This window comes from Lampetra fluviatilis, chromosome 73 (assembly GCF_964198595.1).
Source record: "Lampetra fluviatilis chromosome 73, kcLamFluv1.1, whole genome shotgun sequence".
Lineage (NCBI taxonomy): Eukaryota > Metazoa > Chordata > Hyperoartia > Petromyzontiformes > Petromyzontidae > Lampetra > Lampetra fluviatilis.
The window spans coordinates 4,611,566-4,619,065 of NC_136347.1; the positions used below are offsets into that span (position 1 = coordinate 4,611,566).

The 7,500-nt window shown below is 47.2% G+C and overlaps 1 long non-coding RNA gene across 1 annotated transcript in view; it reads right to left on the reverse strand.

Moving 5' to 3' along the window:
• Window positions 1-7,500, reverse strand: part of LOC144953237 (uncharacterized) — an 11,414-nt gene that overhangs the window by 1,770 nt on the left and 2,144 nt on the right. The window contains exon 2 of the long non-coding RNA XR_013640779.1: window positions 4,887-4,916. This is a non-coding gene — a long non-coding RNA (uncharacterized LOC144953237). The remainder of the gene's footprint in view (window positions 1-4,886; window positions 4,917-7,500) is intronic.

Sequence of the window (7,500 nt, forward strand, 5' to 3'; positions counted from 1 at the left end):
GATCAGATTTGGAATCAGCACCTTGACATTAGTCGAGAACAGCTGCAAAAGTCCAGGTCAGAAAAAAAACATGATCATTGGTTTGAAATCCTTTATATTAAGTTCGCTCGCTCGCTTGCTTGCTTTACACTTTTTAGGAAAAAAAAAATTTTCATATTTAATTTAAAATACCAATGTGATAAAAATGAAACTCTTACTCAAGAAAAACAGAAATGAATAATGAAATAAAACCGATGCCACGCATATAGAGGATTTAGAGTGAAAAACTTTGTTTTTACGGGTTAAATTTTTTAAATCCTTTATATTAAGTTCGCTTGCTTGCTTGCTTAGGACCGTGCAAATCTTTCGGTCGTTTTTTAAACCCACTTCCCGTGATCCAATGGAGCTGACATTTTGCTACACAGACTCGTTGTGCGTGACAATTGATTTTGGTGAAATTTTTTTCCCCATAACTTTACACTTTTTAGGAAAAAAAAAATTTCATATTTAATTTAAAATACCAATGTGATAAAAATGAAACTCTTACTCAAGAAAAACAGAAATGAATAATGAAATAAAACCGATGCCACGCATGTAGAGGATTTATAGTGAAAAACTTTGTTTTTACGGGTTAAATTTTTTAAATCCTTTATATTAAGTTCGCTTGCTTGCTTGCTTTACACTTTTTAGGAAAAAAAAAATTTCATACTTAATTTAAAATACCAATGTGATAAAAATGAAACTCTTACTCAAGAAAAACAGAAATGAATAATAAAATAAAACCGATGCCACGCATGTAGAGGATTTATAGTGAAAAACTTTGTTTTTACGGGATATACTTATTTAACCCTTCTATCTGGCAACAAAACTGACACCTTTTTTATACGAGGAGTCATGTTTGCATAGACCACAATACCTGCAGCCATAATGCAAACAAAAACACAACTCTGATAATGTATGCACTGTCCTTGAAGTTGATTGGTCCACACCCGAGACAGCTTTCCTTAGAGCCTAGTCTCACATGGTCCTTGAAGTTGATTGGTCCACACCCGAGACAGCTTTCCTTAGAGCCTAGTCTCACATGGTCCTTGAAGTTGATTGGTCCACACCCGAGACAGCTTTCCTTAGAGCCTAGTCTCACATGGTCCTTGAAGTTGATTGGTCCACACCCGAGACAGCTTTCCTTAGAGCCTAGTCTCACATGGTCCTTGAAGTTGATTGGTCCACACCCGAGACAGCTTTCCTTAGAGCCTAGTCTCACATGGTCCTTCAAGTTGATTGGTCCACACCCGAGACAGCTTTCCTTAGAGCCTAGTCTCACATGGTCCTTGAAGTTGATTGGTCCACACCCGAGACAGCTTTCCTTAGAGCCTAGTCTCACATGGTCCTTGAAGTTGATTGGTCCACACCCGAGACAGCTTTCCTTAGAGCCTAGTCTCACATGGTCCTTCAAGTTGATTGGTCCACACACGAGACAGCTTTCCTTAGAGCCTAGTCTCACATGGTCCTTGAAGTTGATTGGTCCACACCCGAGACAGCTTTCCTTAGAGCCTAGTCTCACATGGTCCTTGAAGTTGATTGGTCCACACCCGAGACAGCTTTCCTTAGAGCCTAGTCTCACATGGTCCTTGAAGTTGATTGGTCCACACCCGAGACAGCTTTCCTTAGAGCCTAGTCTCACATGGTCCTTGAAGTTGATTGGTCCACACCCGAGACAGCTTTCCTTAGAGCCTAGTCTCACATGGTCCTTGAAGTTGATTGGTCCACACCCGAGACAGCTTTCCTTAGAGCCTAGTCTCACATGGTCCTTGAAGTTGATTGGTCCACACCCGAGACAGCTTTCCTTAGAGCCTAGTCTCACATGGTCCTTGAAGTTGATTGGTCCACACCCGAGACAGCTTTCCTTAGAGCCTAGTCTCACATGGTCCTTGAAGTTGATTGGTCCACACCCGAGACAGCTTTCCTTAGAGCCTAGTCTCACATGGTCCTTCAAGTTGATTGGTCCACACACGAGACAGCTTTCCTTAGAGCCTAGTCTCACATGGTCCTTGAAGTTGATTGGTCCACACCCGAGACAGCTTTCCTTAGAGCCTAGTCTCACATGGTCCTTGAAGTTGATTGGTCCACACCCGAGACAGCTTTCCTTAGAGCCTAGTCTCACATGGTCCTTCAAGTTGATTGGTCCACACACGAGACAGCTTTCCTTAGAGCCTAGTCTCACATGGTCCTTGAAGTTGATTGGTCCACACCCGAGACAGCTTTCCTTAGAGCCTAGTCTCACATGGTCCTTGAAGTTGATTGGTCCACACCCGAGACAGCTTTCCTTAGAGCCTAGTCTCACATGGTCCTTCAAGTTGATTGGTCCACACACGAGACAGCTTTCCTTAGAGCCTAGTCTCACATGGTCCTTGAAGTTGATTGGTCCACACCCGAGACAGCTTTCTTTAGAGCCTAGTCTTACATGGTCCTTGAAGTTGATTGGTCCACACCCGAGACAGCTTTCCTTAGAGCCTAGTCTCACATGGTCCTTCAAGTTGATTGGTCCACACACGAGACAGCTTTCCTTAGAGCCTAGTCTCACATGGTCCTTGAAGTTGATTGGTCCACACCCGAGACAGCTTTCCTTAGAGCCTAGTCTCACATGGTCCTTGAAGTTGATTGGTCCACACACGAGACAGCTTTCCTTAGAGCCTAGTCTCACATGGTCCTTGAAGTTGATTGGTCCACACCCGAGACAGCTTTCTTTAGAGCCTAGTCTTACATGGTCCTTGAAGTTGATTGGTCCACACCCGAGACAGCTTTCCTTAGAGCCTAGTCTCACATGGTCCTTGAAGTTGATTGGTCCACACCCGAGACAGCTTTCCTTAGAGCCTAGTCTCACATGGTCCTTGAAGTTGATTGGTCCACACCCGAGACAGCTTTCCTTAGAGCCCAGTCTCACATGGTCCTTCAAGTTGATTGGTCCACACACGAGACAGCTTTCCTTAGAGCCTAGTCTCCATTGGTGTTGGACCAGATGACGCCAAAAGGCGCACAACTCAAAGGCAATGCACCATCAGAGTATTGAGAGCTTGGGGTAAGCATTGACACTATGAGACATCTCCTTTACCAGTGGCACAATATAGTAGTAGGTCTTTACCCTTTAAACTGGTACAAAAACTGACACCTTTATACAAGGGATCATGTTTGCAATACGCACAACACAAGCAGTCATAATGCAAACAAAAATAAACAACTCTGATGATGATGATAATGATATGCACTGTCCTTGAAGTTGATTGGTCCACACACGAGACAGCTTTTCTTAGAGCCTAGTCTCACATGGTGTTGGACCAGATGGTGGTTGTGGTGGTTGTGGTGGTTGTGGTGGTGGTTGTGGTGGTTGTGGTAAATTGTGATTGTGGTGGTAGTTGTGGTATGTGGTGGTTGTGGTGGTGGTTGTGGTGATGGTGGTTGTGGTGGTTGTGGTGGTGGTTGTGGTTGTTTTGGTGGTGGTTCTGGTAGTTGTGGTTGTGGTGGTGGTTGTGGTAGTAGATGTGGTTGTGGTGGTTGTGGTGGTGGTTGTGGTGGTAGTTGTGGTGGTTGTGGTGGTTGTGGTGGTGGTTGTGGTGGTTGTGGTAGTTGTGGTTGTGGTGGTGGTTGTGGTAGTTGTGGTAGTTGTGGTGGTGATGGTGGTTGTGGTATGTGGTGGTGGTGGTGGTGGTTGTGGTATGTGGTGGTTGTGGTGGTGGTTGTGGTGGTAGTTGTGGTGGTTGTGGTGGTTGTGGTGGTGGTTGTGGTGGTTGTGGTAGTTGTGGTTGTGGTGGTGGTTGTGGTAGTTGTGGTAGTTGTGGTGGTGATGGTGGTTGTGGTATGTGGTGGTGGTGGTGGTGGTTGTGGTATGTGGTGGTTGTGGTGGTGGTTGTGGTATGTGGTGGTTGTGGTGATGGTGGTTGTGGTATGTGGTGATGGTGGTTGTGGTATGTGGTGGTTGTGGTGGTGGTGGTTGTGGTGGTGGTGATGGTGGTTGTGGTATGTGGTGGTTGTGGTGGTGGTTGTGGAGATGGTGGTTGTAGTTGTGGTGGTTGTGGTGGTGGTGATGGTGGTTGTGGTATGTGGTGGTTGTGGTGGTGGTTGTGGAGATGGTGGTTGTAGTTGTGGTGGTTGTGGTTGTGGTGATGGTGGTTGTGGTGGTTGTGGTGGTGGTTGTGGTGTTGGTTGTGGTAGTTGTGGTGGTTGTGGTGGTTGTGGTGGTTATGGTGTTGGTTGTGGTGGTTGTGGTAGTTGTGGTGGTTGTGGTGGTTGTGGTGGTTGTGGTGGTGGTTGTGGTGTTGGTTGTGGTAGTTGTGGTGGTTGTGGTGGTTGTGGTGGTTATGGTGTTGGTTGTGGTGGTTGTGGTAGTTGTGGTGGTTGTGGTGGTTGTGGTGGTTGTGGTGGTAGTTGTGGTAGTTGTGGTGGTTGTGGTTGTGGTGATGGTGGTTGTGGTGGTTGTGGTGGTGGTTGTGGTGTTGGTTGTGGTAGTTGTGGTGGTTGTGGTGGTTGTGGTGGTTATGGTGTTGGTTGTGGTGGTTGTGGTGGTTGTGGTGGTTGTGGTAGTTGTGGTGGTTGTGGTGGTAGTTGTGGTAGTTGTGGTGGTTGTGGTGTTAGTTGTGGTGGTTGTGGTGGTAGTTGTGGTGGTTGTGGTGGTATGTGGTGGTTGTGGTGGTGGTTGTGGAGATGGTGGTTGTAGTTGTGGTGGTTGTGATTGTGGTGATGGTGATTGTGGTGGTTGTGGTGTTGGTTGTGGTGGTTGTGGTGGTTGTGGTGGTTATGGTGTTGGTTGTGGTGGTTATGGTGTTGGTTGTGGTGGTTGTGGTGGTTGTGGTGGTTATGGTGTTGGTTGTGGTGGTTGTGGTGGTTGTGGTGGTTGTGGTGGTTGTTGTTGTTACCCTCTGAGACAAAGTCCCGGAATGTGCTCCCTAGGGGGGAGAGGGGAAAATCATCATCATCAGCATCATCATCAGCATCATCATCAGCATCATCATCAGCAGCATCAGCAGCAGCAACAGCATCATCATCATCAGCATTATCATCAGCAGCATTATCATCAGCAGCATCATCATCAGCAGCAGCATCAGCAGCATCAGCAGCAGCAGCATCATCATCATCAGCAGCATCATCATCATCAGCAGCAGCATCATCATCATCAGCATCATCATCAGCATCATCATCAGCAGCATCACCATCATCATCAGCATCATCATCATCAGCATCATCATCAGCATCAGCATCATCATCATCAGCATCATCATCAGCATCATCATCAGCAGCATCACCATCATCATCAGCAGCATCATCAGCAGCATCATCATCAGCAGCATCATCATCAGCAGCAGCATCATCAGAATCATCATCATCATCATCAGCAGCATCATCAGCAGCAGCAGCAGCATCATCATCAGCATCATCATCATCAGCAGCAGCATCATCATCATCAGAATCATCAGCATCATAATCATCAGCATCATCACCATCATCATCAGCAGCCTCATCATCATCATCAGTCTGTGTGTGTGAGAGAGTCTGTCTGTCTGTTTCTGTGTGTGTGTCTCTGTCTCTGTGTGTGTGTCTCTGTGTCTGTGTGTGTGAGTCTGTGTGTGTGTGCCTCTGTGTCTGTGTGTGTGTCTCTGTGTCTGTGTGTGTGTCTCTGTGTCTGTGTGTGTGAGTCTGTGTGTGTGAGTCTGTGTGTGTGAGTCTGTGTGTGTGAGTCTGTGTGTGTGTCTCTGTGTCTGTGTGTGTGAGTCTGTGTGTGTGTTTCTGTGTGTGTGTCTCTGTGTGTGTGTCTCTGTGTCTGTGTGTGTGTCTCTGTGTCTGTGTGTGTGAGTCTGTGTGTGTGTGCCTCTGTGTCTGTGTGTGTGTCTCTGTGTCTGTGTGTGTGTCTCTGTGTCTGTGTGTGTGAGTCTGTGTGTGTGAGTCTGTGTGTGTGAGTCTGTGTGTGTGAGTCTGTGTGTGTGCCTCTGTGTCTGTGTGTGTGAGTCTGTGTGTGTGAATCTGTGTGTGTGAGTCTGTGTGTGTGAGTCTGTGTAGGTGTGCCTCTGTGTCTGTGTGTGTGAGTCTGTGTGTGTGAATCTGTGTGTGTGAGTCTGTGTGTGTGCCTCTGTGTCTGTGTGTGTGTGAGTCTGTGTGTGTGCCTCTGTGTCTGTGTGTGTGAGTCTGTGTGTGTGAATCTGTGTGTGTGAGTCTGTGTGTGTGAGTCTGTGTGTGTGCCTCTGTGTCTGTGTGTGTGAGTCTGTGTGTGTGAGTCTGTGTGAGTGTGTCTGTGTGTATGAGTCTGTGTGTGTGTCTTTGTGTCTGTGTGTGTCTCTGTGTCTGTGTGTGTGTGAGTCTGTGTGTGTGTCTCTGTGTCTGTGGGTCTGTGTGTGTGAGTCTGTGTGTGTGTGCCTCTGTGTCTGTGTGTGTGTCTGTGGTGTGTGTGGGTCTGTGTGTGTTAGTCTGTGTGTGTGTCTCTGTGTGTGTGGTGTGTGTCTGTGTGTGTGTCTCTGTGTCTGTGTGTCTCTGTGTGTGTGTCTCTGTGTCTGTGTTTGTATGAGTCTGTGTGTGAGTCTGTGTATGTGTGCCTCTGTGTCTGTGTGTGTGTCTCTGTGTCTGTGTGTGTGTCTCTGTGTGTGTGTCTCTGTGTGTGTGTGCCTCTGTGTCTGTATGTGTGAGTCTGTGTGTGTGTCTCTGTGTCTGTGTGTGTGTCTGTGGTGTGTGGGAATTTGTGTGTGTGTCTCTGTGTGTGAGTCTGTGTATGTGTGCCTCTGTGTCTGTGTGTGTGTCTCTGTGTCTGTGTGTGTGTGAGTCTGTGTGTGTGAGTCTGTGTGTGTGTCTCTGTGTCTGTGTGTGTATGAGTCTGTGTCTGTGTGTGTGTCTCTGTGTCTGTGTGTGTGTCTCTGTGTGTGTGTCTGTGGTGTGTGTGAGTCTGTGTGTGTGTCTCTGTGTCTGTGTGTGAGTCTGTGTGTGTGTCTGTGTGTGTGTCTCTGTGTGTGTGGTGTGTGTCTGTGTGTGTGTCTCTTTGTCTGTGTGTCTCTGTGTGTGTGTCTCTGTGTCTGTGTGTGTGTGAGTCTCTGCGTGTGTGTGTGGGTCTGTGTGTGTGAGTCTGTGTGTGTGTCTCTGTGTGTGTGGTGTGTGTCTGTGTGTGTGTCTGTGTGTCTCTGTGTGTGTGTCTCTGTGTCTGTGTGTGTATGAGTCTGTGTGTGAGTCTGTGTATGTGTGCCTCTGTGTCTGTGTGTGTGAGTATGTGTGTGTGTCTCTGTGTCTGTGTGTGTGTCTCTGTGTCTGTGTGTGTGTGGGTCTGTGTGTGTGAGTCTGTGTGTGTGTGCCTCTGTGTCTGTATGTGTGAGTCTGTGTCTGTGTCTCTGTGTCTGTGTGTGTGTCTCTGTGTCTGTGTGTGTGTCTGTGGTGTGTGTGAATTTGTGTGTGTGTCTCTGTGTGTGTGTCTCTGTGTGTGTGTCTCTGTGTCTGTGTGTGTGTCTGTGGTGTGTGTGAATTTGTGTGTGTGTCTGTGTGTGTGTCTCTGTATCT